At 36.5% G+C, this 25,758-nt stretch overlaps 1 long non-coding RNA gene across 1 annotated transcript in view; it reads left to right on the plus strand.

Moving 5' to 3' along the window:
- LOC141546696 (uncharacterized) overlaps positions 1–20,066 on the plus strand; it is a 213,295-nt gene extending 193,229 nt beyond the window's left edge. The window contains exon 3 of the long non-coding RNA XR_012483399.1: positions 19,890–20,066. This is a non-coding gene — a long non-coding RNA (uncharacterized LOC141546696). The remainder of the gene's footprint in view (positions 1–19,889) is intronic.
- Positions 20,067–25,758: the final 5,692 nt, after the last annotated feature.

Consider the following 25,758-nt stretch of genomic DNA (forward strand, 5'->3'; position numbering starts at 1 on the left):
GTATTTTCCCATCCCCTCCTCTCTGTCTCTCTCTTTTTTTCTCTCTCACCTTCCCTCCTCTGTCTCTGCCTTTCTGTCTGTCTCTGTTTATCTCTCTTTTTTCTCTCTCTTACCCCCCTTCTTCTCTGTCTCTCTTTTTTTTTTTACTGTCTCTCACCTTCTCCTCTCTCTCTCTCTCTCTCTCTCTCTCTCTCTCTCTCTCTCTCTCTCTCTCTCTCTCTCTCTCTCTCTCTCTCTCTCTCTCTCTCTCTCTCTCTCTCTCTCTCTCTCTCTCTCTCTCCCTCTCCCTCTCTCCCCTCTTCTCTTTCTGTCTCTCTCTCTTCTCCTTGTCCCTGTCCCTCCCTCCCTCCTTTTCTCCCACTCTCTCTATCTCTGTCTCTTTGTCTCTCTCCTTTCCTCCCTCTCTCTCCTTCTTTTTCTGTCTCGATTTCTGTTTCTCCCTCCCTCCTTCCTCTCTCTCTTTGTCTCTCTCTCTATTTTTCTCTCTTTCTCTGTGTTTCTCTGCTTCGCTCTGTTTTCTCTCTCCTTCTCTCTCTCTCTATTTCTTTCACCCCTTCTCTCTCCCTTTCTCTGTGTCTCTGTCTCTGTCTCTGTCTCTCTGTCTCCGTCTCTGTGTCACATCCACACCCACCCGGGGTTTTTCTCCAGCACCTTCGGAGCACCCCGTGGGGCCGCGGAGCAGCGCGGCTCAGCTTTGCGCAGCAGCCCCGGGTCTGGACTCGGCCGCGGACCTGACTTCTTATTGATAGCTCCGCCGAGCTGGCATCGATCAGAGCCGGCTCCCCCCCCCCCCCCCCCCCGTCTTCCCCTCCCCCCCGGGGGGAACGTGGAAAGCTTCCGCAGCAGCCGGACATCTGTCAGACTCGCTGCCAATCACTCTCTCCCCGAGGCAGTTCAAAGGCGCATCCTTCCTCTGATCCGAATGATTAAGAAGGGCACGGCAGCCCAGCGACGGCTGTCACCGGCTCCCGAGGTGTGCTAAATGGGGCTTTGCCACGCCAGGCCCTCGCGTGTGGTCGCGGCCGCAGAAACAACTTCATCATGATAAAAGATAACTGCCTTCACTCCCGCGGCCGAAGCGATCGGGCCGGCCCGGGGGAGAGTGACGGGCCAAGCCGGGGCTCGCCATTCTGGCGTCTCCCGCAGACTTCACTGGCCTGACCCCGCGGAAGCGGCAGGACATAGCCCCTCGGAACCACTTTTTAAGACAAATCGAGCTGGTGGGGAGAGCGCGATCCCAGACCAAGGCCCTTTTTAGGCGGGGGAGGCCGGCAGAGTACCGCCAAGTGAGTGCTGGCTGCCCCTGCAGGACCGGACACAAGAAGACCCAGCTAGAGCAGAAGTCGCCTGGGGGAAAGAAACGTAGCCCCTGGGACTCTCCTATTTTAAATAAATGTCCTTGCTAAACTCAATTGTTTCTATGTTACTGAAAGGGAATGGGGGCAGTAAGTGGCGTGGTGGGTAGATCACCAGCCCTGAAGTCAGGAGGACCCGAGTTCAAATTTGACCTCAGACATTTACCACTTCCTGGCTGTGTGACCCTGGGCAAGTCACTTAACCCCAATTACCTCAGCAAAAAGACGGGAATGGGGAAGGGAGAACAAGAATTTATATTATATATTTATTTATTTATATTTTTTTATTTATTATTACTTACTTATTAGATGTCTACTATGGGTCAGGCACTGTGCTAAGTGCTCTCCAAATATTATTTCGTATGATCTTCACAACAATCCTGTGAAGTAGGTGCTAATTTTATCCCCATTTTAGATTTGAGGAAACTGAGGCAGATTGAGATTGGAGGATTTGCCCAGGATCATACAGCTGGGAAATGTGAAAGGCTGGTTTGGGAAGTGCTATTAATACCCTCCCTATTTTAGTGCCCCGATCAAAACCTTGACCACTCCACCTGAGTTGTTATGGCTCCGGAAGTGCAGGCAGAGGGAGAAAACCTGGGCTTGCTTTACCCTGATTTGATCACTTTTTGGTTGTGTGACTGTGGGAATCAATTAACCTGTTTAGATCCTAGTTTTCTTATACATAAAATGGCAATCCTTCAGTATCATGGGGTCGTTGTGAGAGTCAAATGAAATAATATATGTGAGCACTTTTCAGACCTTAAAATTTTCTTTTAAATAATATATATTTTTTTCATCTTCACCATTGGAAGCTACGAAAGAAAGTTGGGCTGACTAGGATTCTAATGCTTCTAGCATTTAACAGTACTTAGGATATGGTAGGTATTTCATAAATGTTTATTAACTATTATTCTGGACTGACTTCAAATGAATGTCTTGAACATTACAGGCAATCCCTGACTTCCAATTGAACCTGGGGAGGAATTTTGGTAGAAATTATGTCTGTAATTTTTACTACATGTATAAGAAATTTCAGGATTGTAAAATGGGGATTCTGGGAGTTCATTCTAATGCAAACCACCTGAGGGAGGAATTCAAAGAAAGTCTGGGGAAATGGATGAGCTGGGAAAAGCTCAACCTTTCTTCATCTTTTTAAAAATCTCACTTTTTAAAAATCTCACTTAATATTTTATTTTCCCCTAATTACATGTAAAAACAATTTTACCATTCTTTTTTTTTTTTAATTTTGGGTTCCAAATTCTCTCCCTTCTCTCCTCCCCACATGAAGAAGGAAATTTAACAGATATAGTCACGCAAAACACATATTTCCATAAAGTCATTCTGTGAAAGAAAACACAAATCAAAAAAACCCAAGAAAAATAAAGAAGAAATGTCTTTGATCTGTATTCAGGCTCTACCAGTTCTTTCTCTGGAGATCTATAACACCTTTCATTATAAGTCCTACACAACTGCTTTAGATCATTTTATTGATGAGAATAGCTAAATTATTCATTGTAGATCATCATATGATATTATTGTCTACAAGGTTCTCCTGCTTCTGCTCATTTCACTTTGCATCAATTCATATAATTCTTTCCAGGTTTTTCTGAAGATATCCTACTCATCATTTCTTTTTTTTTTTTATTAAAGCTTGTAAATTTTCAGAAGATATGCATGGATAATTTTTCAACATTAACCTTTGCAAAACACTGTGTTTCAATTTCCCCCTTCTCCCCACCTCCTCCCCTAGATAGCTAGTAATCCAATATATGCTAAACATTATAGAAATATATGTTAAATCCAATATATGCATACATATTTATACAATTATCTTGCTTCAAAAGAAAAATCAAATCAAACAGGAAAAAATGAGAAAGAAAATAAAATGAAAGCAAACAACAACAAATAAAATGAGAACTCTATGTTGTGATCCACACTCACTTCCCACAGTTTTTTCTCTGGATGTAGATGACTTTCTTCATCACAAGGTCATTGGAACTGGTCTGAATCATCTCAGTGTAGAGAAGTGCCATGTCCATCAGAATTAATTATCGTATAATTTTGCTGTTGCAATGTACCATGATCTCCAAGTTCTGCTCGCTTTACTCAGCATCAGTTCATGTAAATCTCTTCAGGTCTCTCTGAAATTATCCTGCTGATCGTTTCTTATAGAACAACAATGTTCCATAGCATTAATATACTATAACATATTATGATGGGCATCCACTCAGTTTCTAGTTTCTTGCCACTACAAAAAGGACTGCCACAAACATTTTTGCACATGTGGGTCCCTTTTCCTCTAGCCCAGGAGTAACACTCCTGGGTCAAAGGGTATGCACAGTTTGATAGACCTTTGGGCATAGTTCCAAATCACTCTCCAGAATGGCTGGATCGTTCACAACCTCACCAACAATGTATCAGTGTCCCAGTTTTCCCACATCCCCTCCAACATTTGTCATTGTCCTTTCCTATCATCTTAGCCAATCTAAGAGGTATGTAGTGATACCTCAGAGTTGTCTTTGCATTTCTCTGATCAATAGTGATTTAGAGCACCTTTTCATATGATTAGAAATAGTTTTAATTTCTTCATCTGAAAATTGTCTGTTCATATCCTTTAACCATTTACCAGTTGGAGAGTGGCTTGAATTATTATGAATTTGAGTCAATTCTCTATATATTTTGAAATGAAGTCTTTATCAGAATCTTTGAATGTAAAAATGTTTTCCCAATTTATTGCTTCCCTTCTAATCTTGTCTGCATTAGTCTTGTTTGTACAAAACTTTTTAAATTTAATATAATCAAAATCAAAATTATCTATTTTTTGTTCAATAACAATTTCCAGTTCTTCTTTGGCCAGAAATTCATTCCTTCTCCACAGATTTGAAAGGCAAACTTTATTTTGTTCTTCTAATTTGTTTATAATATCAATCTTTATGACTAAATCATGAACCCATTTTGACCTTATCTTGGTATATGGTGTTAAGTGTGGGTCAATGAATAGTTTCTGTCATACTAGTTTCCAATTTCCTCAGTGGTTTTTGTCAGATATTTAATTTTTATCCCAAAAGCTAGGGTTTAGGGTTTGTCAAACACTAGATTACTATAGTCATCGACTTTTTTTGTCCTGTTAACCTAACTTATTCCACTGATCAATTACTCTATTTTGTACCAAATGGTTCTGATGACCACTGCTTTATAATATAGTTTTAGTTCTGGCACAGCTGGGCCACCTTCATTTGCATTTCTTTTTCATTAATTTCCTTTAAATTCTTGACTTTTTGTTCTTTCAGATGAATTTTGTTATTTTTTCTAGATCTGTAAAATATTTTTGGGGGAGTTTGATTGGTATGGCACTGAATAAGTAGATTAATTTAGGTAGTAGTGTCATTTTTATTATATTAGCTCAGCTTGCCCATGAGCACTTGATATTTTTCCAACTGATTAGGTCTGACTTTATTTGTATGGAAACTGTTTTGTAGTTGTGTTCATATGGTTCCTGACTTTGCCTTGGCAAGTAGACTCCCAAATATTTTATATTATCTACAGTTATTCATAAATGGAATTTTTCTTTGTATTTCTTGCTGTTGGTAATATATTAAAATGCTAATTATTTCTATGGATTTATTTTGTATCCTGCAACTTTGCTAAAATTGTAAGTTGTTTCTAGTAGTTTTTAGTTGATTCCCTAGGATTCTCCAATTATACCATCATATCTTGTGTAAAGAGTGAGAATTTGGTTTCCTCATTACCTACTCTAATTCCTTTAATCTGTTTTTTATCTCTTATTGCCAAAGCTAACATTCCTTTTTTTTAAAGCTTTTTATTTACAAAGCATATGCATGGCTAATTTTTCACCATTGATCCTTGCATAACCTTTTGTTCCAAGTTTTCCCCTTCTTCCCCCCACTCCCTCCCCTATCTGGAAGGTAGTTTAATACATGTTAAATATGTTGAAATACATGTTAGATCCAATATGTGTATACAAATTTATACAGTTATCATGCTGCACAAGAAAAATCAGATCAAGAAGGAAGAAAAAGAAAACCTGAGAAAAAATGCAAGCAAATAACATTAGAGAGAGTGAGAATGCTATGTTGTGTTCCACATTCTGTGATTCTCTCTCTGGGTGTAGATGGTTCTCTTCCTCATTGAACAAGTGGAAGGAACTCGTTTGAATCATCTCAGTGTTGAAGAAAGCCAAGTCAGTTAGAATTGATCATCATATAGTCTTGCTGCCATGTATAATGATCTCCTGGTTCTGCTCATTTAACTTTGCATCAGTTCATGTATGTCTCTCCAAGTCTCTCTGAAATCATCCTGCTGGTTGTTTCTTACAGAGCAATAGTATTCCATAGCATTCAATAGCATAACTTTTTTCAGCCATTCTCCAATTGATGGGCCTCCATTCACTTTCCAATTTCTTACCACCACAAAAAGGGCTGCCACAAACATTGTTGCACATATGAGTCCCTTTCCCTCTTTTAAAATCTCTTTGGGATATAAGCCTAGTAGAAACACTTCTGGATCAAAGAGTATGCACAGTTTGATATCTTTGTGAGCATAATTCCAAACTGCTCTCCAGAATGGTTGGATCCAATCACAGTTGCACTAAGAATGTATCAGTGTCCTAGTTTTCCCACATCCCCTCCAACATTTGTCATTATCTTTTCCTGTCATCTTAGCCAATCTGACAGGTGTGTAGTGGTACCTCAGAGTTGTCTTAATTTGCATTTCTTTGATCAACAGTGATTTGGAGCATCTTTTCAAAAGATAACATCCCTAAAACAATATTGAATAGTAATGATGATAGTGAGCAACCTTGTTTCACCCCTGATATTATTGGGAATGGTTCCAGTTTATCCCTATTACATATGATGCTTCCTGATGGTTTTAATAGATACTACTGATCATTGTAAGGAAAACTCCATTTATTTCTATACTCTCTGGTGTTTTTAATAAAAATGGATGTTGGATTTTGTCAGATGCTTTTTCTGCATCTATTGAGATAATTGTATGATTTTTGTTAGCTTGGTTATTGACATAATCAATTATGCTAATAGTTTTCCTAATATTTAATCAGATCAGCATTCCTGGTAAAAAACCTACTTGGTCATAGTGCATTATCCTGAAGATGACTTTCTGTAATCTCTTTGCTAATATTTTAAGATTTTTACATCTTTTTTTGCATTTTTCATTAGGGAAATTGGTCTATAATTTTCTTTCTCTGTTTTCACCCTACCTGGTTTAGGTACCATATCTATGTCATAAAAGGTTACTTATTATTTCTTAAAACACACTAATATTCCATGACAATTGTACACAACAACTTATTCAGCCATTCCCCAATTGATGGACTTCCCTTCAATTTCCAATTCTTTGTCATCTCTAAAAGAGCTGTTATAATTTTTTTGCACATATAGATCCTTTTCCTTTTTTTTTTAACCACTTTGGGATTACAGATCTAAAAGTGAGATTGCTTGGTCAAAAGGTATCCCTTCAGGAATAGTTCCAAATTGCTCCAACCAAATACATTAATAGCTGTCATTTTCCTTTTCTGTTATATTAGCCAATCTGACATGTGTAAGGTACCTCAGAAATGGTTTAATTTGCATTTCTCTCATAAACAGTGATTTAAAAGGGTTTTTTTTTAATAATGACTACAGGTAATTTTAATTACTTTGTCTGAAAACTGCCAGTTCATATCCTTTGACCATTTATCGATTGAGGAATGGCTCTTATTTCTACGAAGTTGATTCAGTTTTCTAAATGTTTGAGATTGAAGTCTTTGAGAAAATCACTGTAAATTTTTTCACAGTAATAACTACCAACTATATATTTCCCTCCATTCTCTCCTGTTAGGATTACAAGGTGAGACCCTCTCTTTGGGTTATAGACATTAAGGATTGTTTCTATTCTATCCCTCTAGATAAGGAGGATATGAAAAGATTTGCTTTTTCAGTGCCTAGTGTTAATTTGGCTGAGCCTTATAAAAGACATTAATGGACAGTTTTGCCACAGGGAATGAAAAATAGCCCTACTATGTGCCAAATGTATGATGATGCTGCTCTTGCTCCAGTAAGAAAAGCATTTTCAAAAGTAATATTGTTACATTTTATGGATGATATTTTGGGATGTGCATCTGAGGAACAAATGTTAGAAGCATGTCTACAAAAGACCATGGAAACACTAAAGTACTACAAACTGCATATAGCTACAGAAAAAATTCAAAGTCATGCTCCTTTTCAATATTTAGGATATGAAGTATATCCTAAGGTGCTTACAGTACAAAAAAATCTCCTTAAGAACAGAGAAGCTAAACACCTTAAATGACTTCCAGAAATTGATAGGAGATATCCAATGGATGCATCCAGCGTTAGTCTTAACTAGCAATCAACTGCAACCTCCATATGACATTTTAAGGGGAGACAGTGCTTTAAATTCACCACGCCAGCTTACAAAAGAAGAAGAATTTTTACAGATGCCTCCAAAGAAAATATTTGTGCTGTATACTCTCATGATTTAGCCATTCAGGAGTCCTTTTCAGTCTACTCAGCAGAATGAATTATTTGCTATCATGCTAGCTCTTACTTATTACCCAGGAGATGGAAATATAATTACTGATTCAGTCTATTCAGTAGATGTGGTACAAAGAATTGCCACGGCCCAAGTAAAATTTGCAGCCTCTAATATTTATCGGCTCTTTAAGGAACTTCAAGAGCAAGTGAGAAAGCATCCAGGCAAGATTTATATCTTGCATGTCCACTCACATAGTGGACTTCCAGGTCCTATTTTTGATGGAAATTCAAAGGTAGATAGCCTTTTAACTATGTTATCCAGTACTTCTTTATTTCAGGAAGCACAAGAATCTCATTTTAAATATCACCAGGCTGCCCGAGCTTTATGTTTACAATTTGGAATAACAAGAGAGGAAGCTGGGAGCATAGTAAAATCCTGTCCAGCTTGCCTTCCTTTCCACGCTCCTACACTCCCTCCAGGGAAGAATCCTCTTGGTTTGCAAACTAATGAAATTTGGCAAATGGATGTGACCCATTATAAATCTTTTGGTTGTCTGTCTTTTATCTACATTGTGGTAGACACCTTTTCAGGATTCACTTTTGCAATACCATCAGCAAAAGAGACAGCCCCAATGGTCACTGAATTCCTTATACAAGCATTTGCAATTATGGGTGTGCCACAAGCTATGAAATTAGACAATGGACCTGCATATACTTCTAAACATTTTGCACACTTTTGTGCACACTATAAGATTTTACATACCACTGGCATACCCTTTAATCCTCAAGAACAGGCAATAATAGAGAGGAGAAACAGAGACATTAAGACTCTCTCCTCTCAAAACAAAAGAAATGGGGAGCCACAAGTAACCCTAGAGAACTTCTAAATCTAGCCCTTTATACTATTAACTTCTTGATTTTTGACAAAGAGGCACTGGCTCCAGCAGACAGGTTTTATAACCCGCCAGAAGGGCAGTGTCCAGTGTGAACAGCTCCACTATCTTTAGATAATATCACCAAGTGATGTGGAGAGACCCAGAAAGTGGTGAATGAAAGGGACCAGATAGGTTAACTGCTTGAGGTAGAGGGTTTACTTGTATCTCCACAGATGGAGAAGGAATCCGATGGGTGCCAACGAGTTGTATTCTCCTTGTCCATCAGAGAGAGACAGAAAAAGAGAAAGACCTAAAAACAAAGGAGAAAATCTAAGAAACATCTGACACTGAAAGAGCATGGCTAATAAGAAGAACTTTAAAAACAGCAGGAATCATTGAATTTCCTAACACAAGATGAGACTAATGAACAATGGACTTATGGACATTTATAAATTCTCAATTTATGGTTATTTGATCATGTTATTTGTTACATCACTTCTAGCATGTGTTATGTTACTATGTGTTTATGTAATTTATGTAATTATGTGTGATACCTCCCATATTGATGGATTTATGTTTCAAGGTCATGACGACATTATGTTCTAAATCAAAAGAAAGGGGGAGATATTAGGATTATAAGGTGAGAACTCAGGTTGTCTGGGCAACCTAGATCAGAATTCACACCTTTAGTTCCGGCCTTTAGGGGAGTTTACACCTTTGGATTTCTGAGGAGAAGTTTACATGTTTAAAGAAGTATGCACCTTTAAGAGGAGCAAGTTCATTGGTTGAAGTATTTCCCCAGGCTCCATTGAGTTCTCACATGCCCTCTCTTCAAGAGGCAACATTGAGACTGGAGAATAGTCTGGCTGGAACAGAGTTGAGATGGCAGTCCCCAAGGATAACTTAGAGACAACTGGACCTTTACAATTCCGGACTTTCACACTATCCCCCCACCCATTTATCTTTTTCTCTCTCTCCTTTTATCTTGTTCATTCTCAAGTATTTTGCTTGTGCCTTTTATCTGCCCCAAACTACCCTCTATTCTATCAGCTCCTCCTCTTGTTTTCTTATCCCCTTCCCTTCCTGCTTTCCTGTGTGCTAAATCCTTACTATTGTTGATAATATGTGAATTGTTTCTTTTTGGCTGCTTGCAGTATTTTTTTCCATGATCTGGAAGGTCTAGAGGCTATAATATTACTTGGAGTTTTATCTGAGAATGTCTTTCAGGAAGTAATTGGTGAATTGTTTTAATTTCTATTCTCCCCTCTGGTTTTAGAATATCTATACAGTTTCCCTTGATAATTTTTGGAAAGATGATGTTGAGGGTCTTTTTTTATCATGAATTTGAGATGGTCCAATAATTTTTTAAATTATTTCACCTACATCTATGTTACAGGTAATTATTTTTCCAATGAGATATTTCCATTTTATTGTATTTTTTCATTCTTTTGATTTTGTTTGATTGTTTCTTGAAATTGTAAAAATCAGGGTAGCTAGGTGGTGTGGGGGATAGAGCACCAGTCCTGAAGTTATGAGACCTGAGTTCAAATGTGACCTCAGACACTTAATACTTCTTAGCTGTGTGAACCTGGGAAAGTCACTTGATCCCAATTGCCTCAGTAAAAAAAAAAAAAAAGTGTAAAAATCACAAGCTTATATTTGCTTCTTCCAGTCTAACTTTTAAGGAATTATTTTTGTCAGTGAGCTTTCACACCTTCTTTTCCATTTTGCCAATTGTACTTTTTAAGGAGTTCTCTTCGGTGAATTTTTCTGCTTCCTTTTCCATTTTCCAATTCTGCTTTTCAAGACAATCTTCTCTGTACTGAAATTTTATGCCTCTTTCACTATATAATTCTATATAATAAATAATTTTGGGAGCCTATGAGGTTTTGGTTCTTCCAAGAGAGGGATGAGTTTAATACTATTCTGTGCTGTGCACTGGTTTGTAAGTGATCACAAGCACTTTTTTTCAACCATGGAACCATGACCAGGATCCCTACTTCCCTGTGGCTACAAGCTCTGCTGGGCTAGTGGTCCTCCTCACACTGGGACTAAGACCCAGGACTGCATCCCAGCTCCAAGAGTAGGCAATTCAACAAAGTTCTTCCCTTGGTGCCAGAAAACAGATCCTTGTAAATCTCCTTCTGACCGGTAATCTGATGTCTTTACCATCTGTGGGGTGAGAACTGCTGGCACTGATTCAGTCACCCTAAGGCATGCTCCTGACTTGCTAATGCCCAGTCTGTTGCCAGTGCTGGATTGTGCTCCTCTTTTACTCTAGTGCAACAGATCGTTCCTGCCAACCTTTGAAGTTGTCTTGGGCTAGAAAATTATTTCACTCTGTTTTTTGGTGGGTTCTATCTCTATAGAATTTGTTTAGAGTTATATTAAAGGTATTTGTAGGGATATTGGAGGGAGCTCAGGTGAGTCTCTGCCTTTACTTTGCCATCTTGGCTTTGTCTCAACAATCTCAATCTTTCACTATACTTAGGACTCATACATTTTTTCTGTTATGCAATGCTACAGGCAACCATGACAAAGAAAACAATATTTAAGCCATTTATAAGTATAAGAAAAAAAATGCCAGAAGTCACTAGTAACTAGAAAAATGAAAAAATGTTTAAGTAAATCTGAGATTCTACTTCATGCTATCAGGTTAGCAAAGCTGACAAAAAATGGAAAATGAAAAATTATAAAAAGGCTACAGAAAAACAGATATATTGATATACGGTTAATGGAGCTATGAATTGGTACAGATACTCTGGAGAACTATATCTCCAGAGTTACTAAATTGTATATGCCCTTTGACACAACAGTGTAACTACTAGGTCTAAACAACAAGGAGATAAAGGAAAGAGGAAAAAGTCTTATATTACACTAATATTTAAAGCTTCTCTTTTTGTATGTGAAAGAAGGGGAAACTAAGGAGAAGTGATACTGTCCAACTGAGAAATGGTTGAAAAAACAGTACTTATCAATGTAATCAATACATTGTTCTGTATGAAATAATGGAAGGGATGGTTTCAGAGAAGCCTGAGAAGATTTATATGAACTGATGCAGAGTAAGTAATAATAACCAGGAAAATATTGATAATGTAACATCACTATAAAAATGAATAATTTTAAAGATTTAAGAACTCTAATCAGTGTAATGCTTAGTCACAATTCCAGAAGATCAATAGTTAGAATGTTCTCTTCCTTGTAGAGGTGATGAAATAAAAGTTCAGAACAAGACACTCCTTTTTGTACATAGACAACATGGGAATTTGTTTTGCTCCACTATGTATATTTGTCATGTTATTTTTTTTCTTTTTTCTCCCTAATGTAAGGGGTTGAAGAAAAATTATATACTATTAATTTAACAAAATTTTATTTTAAAAAATCTTACATGAAGACCTAGAAAATAATGCAGGATTTGAAAGAGTAAAGAAGGGAAAATAGTTTCTCCTAATGAAAGGTAACTCCATATATTGCAAACAACTTCAGGGAAGAAATATGATCACATGATATATAACAAGATTAGGTCAGGAGACTAATTTAAATTAAGAGATGAAGGAAGCAATCATCACTAAAGGGTAAGAAATCAGCTTTAATTTAGTACAATGGAAACTTTTTTTTATTAAAGCTTTTTAATTTTCAAAAGATATGAATGGATAATGTTTCAGCATTAACCCTTGCAAAACCTTGGGTTCCTCCACTCCCTCCCATAGATAGCAAGTAATCCAATATATGTTAACATGGTAAATATATGTTGAATCCAATATATGCATATTTATACAATTATCTTTCTGTGCAAGAAAAATCATATCAAAAAAAATGAGACAGAAAATAAAACACAAGCAAACAGCAATAAAAAGAGTGAAAATACTATCTTGCAATCCACACTCAGTTCCCACAGCCTCTCTCTGGGTGTAGATGGCTCTCTTCATCACAAGATCATGCAATGGAAACTTCTTGAGGATAGATATGATTTCACTTTTGCCTTTACATCCCTAATGCCTAGCCCAGAACCTAAAACACAGTAGACACTTAATATGTTTTTTTTAATTGAATAATTGCCTTGTTGATTCTTTTCAATATGGCCAAATATAATAAGAGAAAAGATGAGGAATGAGAATAGGACTTTCAAAAGCCATTACCTTAGAATCACAAAATATTACAAACATTAGATTATCAAAGGTTCTTATATGGATCATTATATGGATTAGATGAGGAAACTAGGGGTGTTCAATTTGGTGAAGGGAAAACAGGAGATCATGATTCTTCTCTTCAGATAATTAAAGGGATGTCACAGAGAATGTTTGGGATTGGATTTGCCATGTTTGTGCCCAGAGGGAAAAACTAGAAGAAATAGGTGGAAGTTTCAAAAAGACAAATATGGGATTTGATGCTAGGAAAAAATTCCTTTAAAACTAGAAGTATCCAAAGGGGGAGTAGAGAATAAAAGCTTCTTTTTCAGTAGGGACATTCAAGCAGAGGGCAGATGCCCTCTTGTTGGCTGCATGTTAGTGGCAACTCATTTTCAGATATAAGTTGGACTAGATTGCTGCTGAGCTCCCTACCTACTTTCAAATTCAATGATTCTTTGTATATTAGGGAGTTGGATGGAACAGTGGATAGAACATCTCACTTAAAGTCAAGAAGACCTGAGATCAAATTTGTCCTGAGACATTTAATAGCTATATGACCCTAGGTAAGCCACTTAACTGCTATTTAAGTTTCTTCAACAGTAAAATGGAGATAAAACAGCAACAACCATTAAGAGTTGTAAGGATGAAATAATATTTTAAAACACTTTGCACACTTTAAAGCATAATTTTAATACCAGTTATCACCATCATCACCATATTAGAGAGGAAAAAGATAATATAGAAAACCTAATTCCTTTCTTCACCTACAGATGATAAAAGAGGGGTCTGAGAAGATAAGTGATTTACTGAAGGTCATTTGGAGAGACAGCTTAGAGAGAAAAGCACTAGATTTGAGCACTATGAGCAAGTAACTTCCCTTCCCTTGGTCTCAGTTTCCTCATCAAGAAATGAGAGAGCTGAACTAGATTGTCATTATCTTTTTCAAATGATAAAAAACATTTATTAATTGGATTGTTGATTGTGCGTCCAATGGGCCAAGCACTGTGCTCTGTAGTTGGATTTGATCCTGGATTCCTAAAACCATGGACCAGAATCCAGGTCACCCATGGTGTTGTCCATTTCTCTTGCCATGGAACCACAAGAGCCAGACCCATTATCATGACCAGCATCATTGCTTATGGCATGTGGTGGATTGCAAAGTATTTTACATTTAAGGGACTGCGACTCAGTGAGACACCCCATGGAGGTATTATTGCTCCTGAAATGGCTATTCCAATGCCTCATTGGGGCACAGAGATGACCCTGGTTCGTCAGAGGTTATACCAACAGATGGCAAGCTCTGGCAGGTTCTATAATCTGGAAGGACTTTGAGTAGGGGTTCAGCAACAGACTGTGTCTGCTCTCAGAGTTTAAGCCTAGCCAAGGGCAGAGAGGCTCATGTTCAGAAGGCTGATTCCTGGGCAAGAGCAGTTGGCCACAACAACTTAATACAGAGATTAAAATGCAAAAGGGTCTTTGATCTGTGTAGTCTCCTTCTACTTTTCCCATGGTGGAATAGAAGGAAAGGGCACAGAAGTGGCTTGACCCTTTAACATACTTTTTACTAGATAGAGCACTGGACCTGGAGTCAGGAAGATCTCATTCATATCAGGTCTCAGACACTTACAGCTGCATGACCCCTTTGATGTCTGCCCCAGTTTCCTCACCTATAAAATGGGGATAATAACAATAATATAATAATGATATTATATATATATATTATTAATTATTAATAACTATAATAGTTATTATTCCAAATTATTCTAAATAATGTAATTCCAAAGCTCCAACTCCCAGAATTAAACAAAATAGTACAGATGTGGTGTGACCAACATAGTATACAGGAGGTCACTCCTCTTTATTTCTAGAAGTTATGCTTCTCTATATTTATATAATTCTTTAAGATTACAAAGTAATATATATTATGCATATAGATAGATATATGTATATGCATTGTATATATACATATATATAATTTAATTGGATTAACAGAGCAACTTGGTGAGAAAAGTGTTATTTTTCTTCTCATTTTACAGATGAAAAAACTGGGGTCAAGAGAGATTAAATAATTGCTCAGAGTCATATGGTTAGCAAATGTCTGAGGCAGGATAAGAATCAGGGATGTGCTGGAGGCAGCTCAAACTGTTTTTCAGAAGCTGGTAGTTAAATTTTCAGTATGAGCATTTATCCTTCAAAAATCAGCAAATACTATAAATTAGGTTTTAGTTTATTGCTTTGTTAATTGTTTAGCCCTAAGAAAGTATGTAAGCACAACTAAACTTAAAAGTGTGCCTAGCAGCACAGGATTTGTTTCTTGTTGTTTTCTCCAGAAAGCCAATTATGAAATGTTAAAGAGCATACCCCTTGAACCTTAGGATGCTCAGCCCGAAGATCAGTGCTCTATCCAGGATGCCTCATTAATTCAGGTCATAGCGAAAACTCAAGGAATCAGTCTCTTAGTCCAGATGTTATAGAGAGTGTATTGGGGATCAAAACAGCTTAAAGACAGTTGGTGGAGCCAGAGCAAATAGAATGAGAATGAAGGGAAGAAGAACTGCAGCTATCTGTGCATATTTATTCCTTCTCTCCTGTTTTAATTGTGTCACAGATCCCTCTTCCTATGACTGTTCTTTCCCTTTTTCCTTACATAGGGACTTCCCAATACAGTTATCATTGTTGTGGATGTGGGTTCACAAGTGGGAGAAGAAGCTGTCAAAATTAGGAATATTGTAGCCTTGAATCCCAGAGAAAGTCAGCAGATCCATATGGCTGTCCTTCCTGTGCAAAATATCTTCCAATATACCAAACAAATTTTACCTCATATGACACATTACCTGAAATCCTACCAATTAGCGTTACTTTACTAAACCAACATCTTTGATTAAAAATGTAAACATCTCTGTGAGTGTTGAGAAGTTCTCAGTCATTCACACTGTGTGAATTACTTTGGTCAAATTAATTCCTTCCTAATATCTAGTTGAGTTTGTAGGCAATGAGGAAGCCTCATTGTTAAGTGGATAAGTTCAGAGTATGGATAACTTAGGAAAGGGTGGGATGGATTAGTTAGGAGTCACAATGAGAAACTCAGGGCACTATATAGGCATTGGGCATAAAAAGAAGGGTGGCAATTGCTAATGGGAGAGAAGCACATAAAGGAAGGAATATAGTTGCTTAAACTACCTATTTTAAAATGTGCCTACAACTGAAAAAAGCAAAGAAAACTTTCTTCCATTTCCTGCACTAAAATCAGGCTGAGGCTCTTAGTACAATTAATTTAACTACATTTTGGAGTTATACAAACTTTTGAGGACTACATTGAGTACTTAATCTAAATGCATTATCAGTTCCCAAAAAATTGACTTGGATCTAAAGATATTATGAAACTGGTAAGTTGGAAATTTCCTTCTGTCACCACTTTATTTCAGTCACTCATTAGCAATTATCTAGACTACTCAGTAACTTCCTAAGGAGTATCTGAGTTTCATCTTTTCTGTCTCCCTTCACAGAGCTGCCAAAGTAATTTTTCTAACAAATAAGTCCAAGTCACAATTCTGACCTGAACATATGCATGGAAGACACTTGGGAGAGAATCTATAAGGTTACATTTTACTCTATGAAATAAAAAGAAATATTGTAGTCAGTAAATAATAAACACAGTTGAATCTTGTCATCTTTACATTTTGTGATTATGAAAATATATTTTGTTATTAAAAATGTATACAAAAGTTTACCTATTCTCTTCTTACATTTTCATCAACAATATGCTCAATACAAATGGAGACCATTCTTGTAAAAATGAGCACATTCAGTCCATCAATGACTTAGTCCATCAATACAAATGCCATATATAGATACTGAAGGTAGTAAACAAGAACTTAAATTTAATAAGAGGAAGAAAATAGGTGATATTATTTTTGGAAAATCAGTTAAAATGATCCCAAGCAGCTCTCCAACACAATAAGCCATCTTTTATAAAAAAAAAATAATGATTATTTTGTATTGATGCTATGTGGATATGAAACACAAAAATTAAAATCTGGGGTGACCCAAGGCATTGAAAAGATATATAGTACAGTACAATGAAAACTCCTTGAGAGCAGGGTTGTTTATTTTTTGTCTTCTGATCCTTAGCACCTCTTTGTGTGGCAAGTACTTAAAAATATTAATTGAATGGAATTGTTGACTGGACTATTGTGATTGTCTATCACAAATTGTGATTTATATGGAAGAAATGCTATAAATGTTACTATTTAAGATGCATACAGTTAGAATAACTAGACAAATCATGGTACAACAGAAAAAAATACAGATAATCTATGTGGCTAAATGGTACTTACAAAATGTTAAAAGAATAAGAGAAAAGAACTCTAGCATTCATTGAGAACAAATGGGAGGACATAGATAAAAAACCAGCACAGAATAAATGGGACAAAAGGGCATAAATGGATTGCTTTCTGTACTTTTGAATAGGGTGCCCCTATTGAGAGATCATAGATCCATTGAAGTGAGTTAATAATGAATCCCCATGAATGAGTTGAAGATTGCTTTTATTTTCAACCTAAGTCATAAAGGAGGAAATATTTTATCTATGGGGTTTGCAGATATGTTGTTCTATCCTAATATGATGTAATGGCAAGAGTAATATATTTCAGTCCGAGGCCCTAGGTTCAAGCAGTAGCTTTTTTGTTTTTTCCCTTGCACGTGGGATTCTGGGCAGGTTGCATCATCTCTTGGTTTCCTCCTCTATAAAAGAGAGAACCAAGCTAGCTGACCTGGAAGGTATCTTCCAGCTCTGAATCCTATGAATTACTATGATTCTATGACTGGCACATCATCAGACTGAAAAAGGAGTTCAAGCATGTTATCTCACATAACAGAATAGGAGAACATAAGTGTCTTTCTCAGCTATGATTTTGTCTGTGAGCCAAAAATGGATTCATTAAAAAGGTTCAGTGTCTGATCTATCCCTGAGGTTAAAAATAAAATGTTATATAGAAGCCCCCCTTAATAACTCCTTACCATTCTGCTGTGAAAAAAAAGTTGCAAACATCAATACTAGAACTGAGAAACAGATTTAGCAGACTTTAGATCTCACATACAATTGGACAAGAATTTTGGTCTGGTATGTATTTGTACTATTATGAGAAAAGTTTCTTAGCCTCTCTAGAGGTAGGTTTACATTGCATGATCAAGGTGGAGAAGGAAAACCATCAAAAATAAAGGAGTTATTAGACCATCTCACTGGCCCTGAAGTTCTATTTCCTAGTAGGGACAGGTAGACAAAGAAACTGGAGGTGGGGGTGTCTCTGTGCATCCAGTGCTTAGCATAGGGCCTAGACAGGGCCATAACCAAGGATTTTTGGCTCCTTAGGAAATGGCATAAATCATATCCCTATAGGCTGTTGCATCTTTGGTCCAGGGAAGAGAGAGCTCACAGAAGATAGAGGCTCTATTATTATTATCTATTCTATCTATTATTATGTCAGATGGTAACTTCACAACTTAATTAATTACTCTTGCTTACTAAGTGTAAAGCTTAGTTGTTTCTAAGCTTTTGAAGGGTATCAGAAGTCAGAATTCTCCAACTTCTGGTACCTGAAGCAAGGACCCAACTGTATTGCCTTGTGTGATTTGTGCTTGACACATGTAGTAGGCACTTTAAAAATCTTTGTTCATTTCAACTGACTTTAATGCTGAGGATCAATTGGAATATTATGTTTAAATGTGGACAGAGAAGAATGCTAAAAATCATTAAGCAGAATAGTACATGGGGCAAAATGGGAAAGAAAATGACTTGCTTTAACTAGCCATGTTTTAAAAATTCATGTCTTACCCAATGACCTGGACTTAGAAAACTACATATGAATGCTGCTACTTGTGGGCTGAGGTATCCCACAACATTTCATTTAGAAAGTTGATTGGACAGCGTTAAAATCTATGAGATTGGAATTCAAGATAAAGAAATAGACAGATGAGTAAGGCATTTTAATGAGCACTACTGGGAATTATATGTGCAGGTTTCTATGAATAAAGTTTAGAATATATTTTCTAAAATTAGAAGACATTATAATAAGGGCCATTAAGTCCAAATGATTCTGCTTACCTTTCAATAAATGCTATCCAATCAAGTGGCCACTTCCTTTTCTCTCCAGGACTCTACCTAGTTTTATGTTAAGAATGTTTTTCTCCTTCCTCTTTTATGTATTCTTGAATCCAGTGTTTCCCATTGGTTTCAAATGCATCATTAGTATATTTCCCTTGTAAGGGCAAAAACACCCTTATTTCTAAAAGCCCAAGTCTGGCAAAGAATTCAGAAAGAAGAGGTCTTGGATCTGACTCCTTACATGACCGAGCTTGCAAAGCTAGAAATGTGCTCTGGCTAAAGTTCTGTTTTGGCAAAAAACACCATGGATACCCCAAGTGACGAGTCACTGAAGGACATGGGACTTTTCTACTGCCTCTGATTGACATTCATCTTGGTCCCGCAGGGCCCAGATCTTGCCTTATGTTGCAGCTATTTTGGGAATTTAAGAACTAATCCAGCTCTAAGCTTGAGGAGTGACACTGATACCATCTTCTCCTTCACCTTGGCATGCAAGCTCAGCACAGTTGGCTGTTTTGACATTTCTGGGCCGAAATCCTTCTCCTTCTACCCAGATTTTGATGTACATCCTGGTTCTCTAACATGTCTGCACTCATACCCATCAATTAGGGTGGCAGGATGCCCACTTAAACAGAATGGTAAGCCAATTTCAACAAGGCAATGAGCCAGTCCAATGCTGGTTTAGATAGGGGGCTGAAGGAAGTGACCCAGCATATCCATGAAGATCCTTCCTGGGGGACCATGTTTCCAAACTGTTTGACTAGAGGGGATTGTTGTCTTTGTTAAAGCCTTTAAGCATTATGCCATCATCTTTCTTTCTTTTTAAAGGTTTCCTAGAGAAGAAAAGATCATTGCAGGCTTTTGTGAATTAAGAAATCTTTTTTTAAAATTTTCTCTTTCCCACGCAGGATTTTTTCATCTTTAGAGGACACAGGTCTCCTTTTGGGATTCAGAATACAATTTGGGCAGAAGGGTCCTCTTCTACCTCAACTGGCAGACTAGCTGAAGGGAATGTTCACAAAGAATTACTTGGTCTGACCACAGAAACTGAGAAAAGTCCTTTGTGTGCTGATTTTTAAGAGGAAAAAAACAAGGCAAGTTACTTAATCTCAGTGCCCCCAGGCAGCTCTCTAAAACCATAAATTGTAGAGAAGGTGCTGATTTGCTTAGTATTACAGGTCTGGATCCATTTCTTCCCCTCCTCTTCCCCCAAAAAGGCCAAGAAATGTATTGAGCAGACAAAAACACCATAACAAAAGTGGGGGGTAGAGAGAAAAGGGACAAAGGAAAGGATAGAAGAGGGAGAGACAGACAGACAGACGGACAGAGAGAGAGAGACTGCAGAGATAGATCATCAGATCAAGGAGGTAAAACTTTAAACTTTTTTGAAAGTGTCACAGGATTTAACAATAGCTCAATAAAAAATAGTCTCTGGAATTACATGTGTCTCTTTCCCCAAAGAAGCTCTAGATCAATTTTGTCCCTAGAACAGATGCCCAGTATTGTGTCGGTATTCTTTGCACAAATAAGGCTCATTTCTCCTTCCACATACTCAGACATACTAGGTGACAGTCAAAAAGTTTCTAAAATTCTACCTTTTAAAGAAAGGTTTCCCTTATGAATCAACAATCTCTCTCTCTCTCTCTCTCTCTCTCTCTCTCTCTCTCTCTCTCTCTCTCTCTCTCTCTCTCTCTCTCTGTGTGTGTGTGTGTGTGTGTGTGTGTGTGTCTCTGTCTCTGTCTCTGTCTCTCTCCTCTTCTCTCTATCACTCCGTCTCTATCTCTTTGTCTCTGCCTCTCTCTGTGTGTCTCTGTCTTCTGTTAAAGAATTTGCATTCTAATGGGGGTCACAACATATATAAATAAAACTCAGAACATACAAGCTAAATACACAATTAATAGAAGTTAATGTTAGAAGAAATGGTGAATTCTGCTAGGAATAAATAGGATACAAAAGGTATGTTAGGTTCTTTCTTCCCCTTTTCAAGGGGCTTAGAAACATACAGAAGAGCCAAGGCAGCATATGGTTAAATACTTTATGAATGCTACAGAAAGAAAGAACTAGAGGATTTCCAGGATGAGGAAAAGTCAGTGAAAGCTGGAGTGGTCTTGGATTGCCACATGAAAAAAGTAGAATATGAACTATACACCTTGAAGGATGCTACAGGCTGAAACACATTTCCTCCTAATGTCATTCTCTTCGCCACAGGCCCAGCTTAGCTGCTAATTCCTCCATATAGGAGAAATTCATCTTCCTAGCTGAAAGGGATCCCTCCTGCTCAAACTTTCCTGATTCTTTATCTCTATCTCTCCTTTTCCCTTATCACAAACTACTTTGAATCTTACTTAATTGCATACATGTTATATCCTCTTATTAAACTTTGAAAACAAAAAATGCTCCAGTTTTCATCCTTATGTCCCCAGGATGTAGGACATCATCTTATATATCCAAGGCCTAAATAAATAGCAATTGAATTGGTTTAGGATATGTAGAAAAAAGGGGGGCAGCTAGGTGGTGCAGTAGGTAGAGCACCAGCCTTGAATACAGGAGGACCAAAGTTCAAATCTGGTCTCAGACACTTAACACTTTCTAGCTATGTGACCCTGGGCAAGTCACTTAACCCCAGCCTCAAAAAAAAAAAAAAAAAAAAAAAAAAAAAAAGGCCAGAAAGGGAGCCTCCCAGAAAGGAAAGCTAACATTAATAAATATGCATGTATGTATGTATATGTATGTGTGTGTAGTCAAAAGTGAATAATAATACTGACCTAGCAAGAACAGAGAGTTTGGATTCAAGGGTGGGCTTAAATAATGTTGAATTGATTGGATGTAGCCAGCTTGTAGAAAGCCTTGAATGTCAAGCTAAAGAATTTGACCTTTATTTTGTATGTTGTTATTATTTGTCCTTCATTCTTCAAGAGGACCATGACCTCAGGGAGGGGATGCCGTGACATCCAAGTGAATTGGATTTAAGTGAGGGAGCAAGGTCACCTACCTTACTTTCCCTTCCAGGGTCATCTAGACCAGTAACCAGACATAGACCAGGAAGATGGCCCTATGAGACTTGAACAGGAGTCCAGGAAGGATGTTTTGAAGATTCAACAGGAACAATCAAAAGCTTGGAGAAGATTGACACTACTCATCTCTCCTACTGAGTTTGAAGAACAAAATATATAAGGTTTAAAAGAAAGAAAGCTGCAGAGGACTGGATGTCTTTAGGACAAAGTAAAATTAAATTACATAAAAGAGGAAAATAGACACAAAAACAGACCATGAGTGCTAAGAAACACATTGATAGAAAGGGGTTCATAAGACAAGGGAGAAATCAAGGGTGAGTGAGGTAAATGAGAGCAAGAATAACTACCAAAGAGTGCCTATTTGATTATTTATCAATTGGAGAATGTCTCTTATTTTTATAAATTTGTCTCCGTTCCCCATGTAGTTGCCTATATAGAGAAACTAAGTTTCTCCCCAATTGTCTCTTTCCCTTTTAATGTTGGCTGCATTCATTTTGTTTGGGTGTAAGCTTTTTAATCCCATGTAGTCAAAATAATCTATTTTGTCTTGTGGAATGCTCTTTTGTCTTGTGAAGTCATAAGCTCTTCCCTTGTCTATAGATCTGACTGGGACATCTTTCCATGCTCCCCTAATTTGCTTATGATATCATTTTTTATGCCTAGATCATTTATCCATTTTGACCTTCTGTTAATATATAGTGTGAAATATCAAAACTGATTTCTTATTTTCCCAGTATTTTTTGTCAAGTGCTAAGTTCTTATCCCCAAAGCTTGGATTTTTGCACTTATCAAATATTAGGTTATTGTGGTCATACTGTGTATTTTGCACTTAATCTATTCCACTGACCCACTATTCTGTTTCTTAGCCAACCAGATCATTTAATGATTACTGCTTTGTAATATAGTTTGTAATTGCTAGGCCACTTTCCTTTCCAGATTTTTCACTGATTTTTTTGAAATTCTTGATCTTTTGTTTTTCCAGATGAATTGTTATTATTTTTAAAGTTCTGTCAAATAATTCTTTGGTAGTTTGATCAATATGGTACTGAATAAGTAATTTAACTTAGGTAGAATAATAATTTTTATTATATTGGCTTGGATTTCCCATGAGCAATTAATATTTCTCCAATTATTTAGATATATTTAATTTATATGAAAAATATCTTGTAATTGTATTTATATAATCCCTGAGGCAGACTCCCACATATTTTATATTGTCTGCAATTATTTTAAATGGAATTTCTCTTTCTATCTCTTGTTGCTGGGTTTTATTGATAGTATATAGAAATGTAAGTGATTTATGTGGATTTATTTTGTATCCTATAACTTTGTTACAGTTGTTAATTGTTTCAATAAGTTTCTTAGTAAATATAAATCCCTCTTGGTCTTAGTGTATGATTTTTGTGATATATTGCTGTAATCTTCCAACTATTAACATTTTTCATTTATATCATTGGGAATATTGGTCTATTGTTTTTCTGTTTTGTTTGTTTGTTTTTGCTTTCCCTGGTTCAGGTATCAAAATCATATCTGTGTAATAAGAGGAATTTGACAGAACTTCTTTATATATTTTCAAATAGTTTCTATGGTGTTAGTATGAATTATTCATGAAATGTTTGATAGAATTTACTTGTAAATCCATCTGATCCTGGGAATATTTTCTTAGAAAGCTCATTTATGGATTGTTCAATTTCTTTCACTATAATAGAGTTATTAAAGAATTTTATTTCCTTTTCTGTTAATATGGGAAGTTTATATTTTTGTAAACATTTATCCATTTCACTTAGATTTTCAATTTAATTGGCATATAATTGATCAAATAACTCCTAATAATTGCTTAAAATTTACTTTCATTGATGCTACATTCACCCTTTTAATTTTTTGATACTAGTAATTTGGTTTTCTTTTTAAAAATCAAATTAACTAATTGTTTATTTACTTATTAAATAAATAAATAAAACTATTTTATTTATAAGTTTAATTTTTTATTTTTCATTTTATTAACATCTACTTTGATTTTTAGGATTTCCATCCAGAACTGTTTGGGATTTTTATTTTGTTCTTTTTCTAGCTTTTTAAAATAGCATACTGAAAAGTAGCAGAATAAAGCCAGAAACTTGCCCAACCTCTCCCCAAAATCACTCTAGATTCTTTTAGATAATTATTCTAAACAAATTTTAGAGCATCAGAACACCCAAAAAGATGGAGAAGAACTTTTGGAGGCAATTTAGATGGTCAGCAGAAAAGGTCTGTTGAAGCAGGGAAAGAGTTCAGCATGCAATCTTAGTTCAAGCAACATCCAACAGAGGCCTGGCTCCAAACCTGGCCCAGGTGTCAGCAAAACAGGACTCTTGTTTTAGCACACTAGATCTTAAAATTGCAGTGGGGCAGGATCAATCTTAACACTCCAGGGAAGAAAAGAGGGCTTGTGGTCAGATTCCTAGAGGGATTTCTGAAAACAACTGCACAAAATCCCTGAAGGTTGGGACAATGCACCCTCCACCCTAGAAACAGAGCCTTACTTTAACAAAGAGTTAAAAAGCCAAGTAATAGGCTAGGAAAATAAGCAGAAAATAAAAGTTTCTGACCAATGAAACTTATTATGGTGATAAGGAAGATTAAAACACACACTCAGAAGATGAAAACAAACTCAAAGCTCTTTTATTCAGAGCCTCCAAGAAAAATAAGAATTGGGTTCAGGCCATGTATAGGTATAGAAATCTATTTTATCTTGAAGGAAGGGGAATGGTATCCAGGAAGGGAGGAGGGTAACAAAAGAGAGGTCATATTAGAGGAAGGAGTGGTCAGTGACAAAACACTTTTGAGGAGGGACAAGATAAAAGAAGAGAGAAAATAAATGGGGGGAAATACAGTTAACAATAGTAATTGTAAAAATAATTTTGAAGCAAGTTTCTCTGATAAGATCTCATTGCTCAAACACAGAGGTAACTGAGTCAAATTTATAAAAATAAGAGCTATCCTCCAATTAATAATAATGAAAAGATATAATGACCTTGCCAAAAGGGTTATAAATCCATGCATATCCTTTAGCCTAACAATTACTAGGCATAGTTACCAAAAGAGATTAAAAAAAAAAAAAAAAGGAAAAGGACCTCTATGATCTATATGAACAAAAAAAAATATTCATAGCAGCTTTCTTCTTAGGACAAAAAAATTAGAAATTGAAGGGACACCTATAAATTGGGAAATAAAATGTAGCATATATTTATGATGGAATAATATTATTCTATGGGAAATGATGAGCAGGATGCTCTCAGAAAAAAATAAAAAAATAAAAAAACCCTAGAAAGTCCTCTATGAATACAAGCAAAATGAAATGTAGTGTATGCAAAGTAATAGCAGTGTTCTTGGATGACAAGCTGTAAAAGACTCTGTCTGCTATTTTTAGTAGTACAATGATCCATAACTACTCTGAAGGACTTATGGTGAAAAATCCTGCCTACTCAGAGAAGGATCTGTGTGTTTGAATACAGATTAAAGCATTCTCTCTCTCTCTCTTTCTCTCTCTCTCTCTCTCTCTCTCTCTCTCTCTCTCTCTCTCTCTCTCACTTTATTTATCTTGAGGGGTTTTGTTTTCATTAGGAGGGGACATCTATGCTTTCTTTTACAACATGACTTTTATAGAAATGTTTTGCATAACTTTACATTTGGTTTCTTAATTGTGGGTAAGGATAAGGGAGAAATTTTACAACTCAAATTTTTTTAAAAACAAATGTAAAAATGTATTTTAAATGTAAGTGGG

This window comes from Sminthopsis crassicaudata, chromosome 6 (genome assembly GCF_048593235.1).
Source record: "Sminthopsis crassicaudata isolate SCR6 chromosome 6, ASM4859323v1, whole genome shotgun sequence".
NCBI lineage: Eukaryota > Metazoa > Chordata > Mammalia > Dasyuromorphia > Dasyuridae > Sminthopsis > Sminthopsis crassicaudata.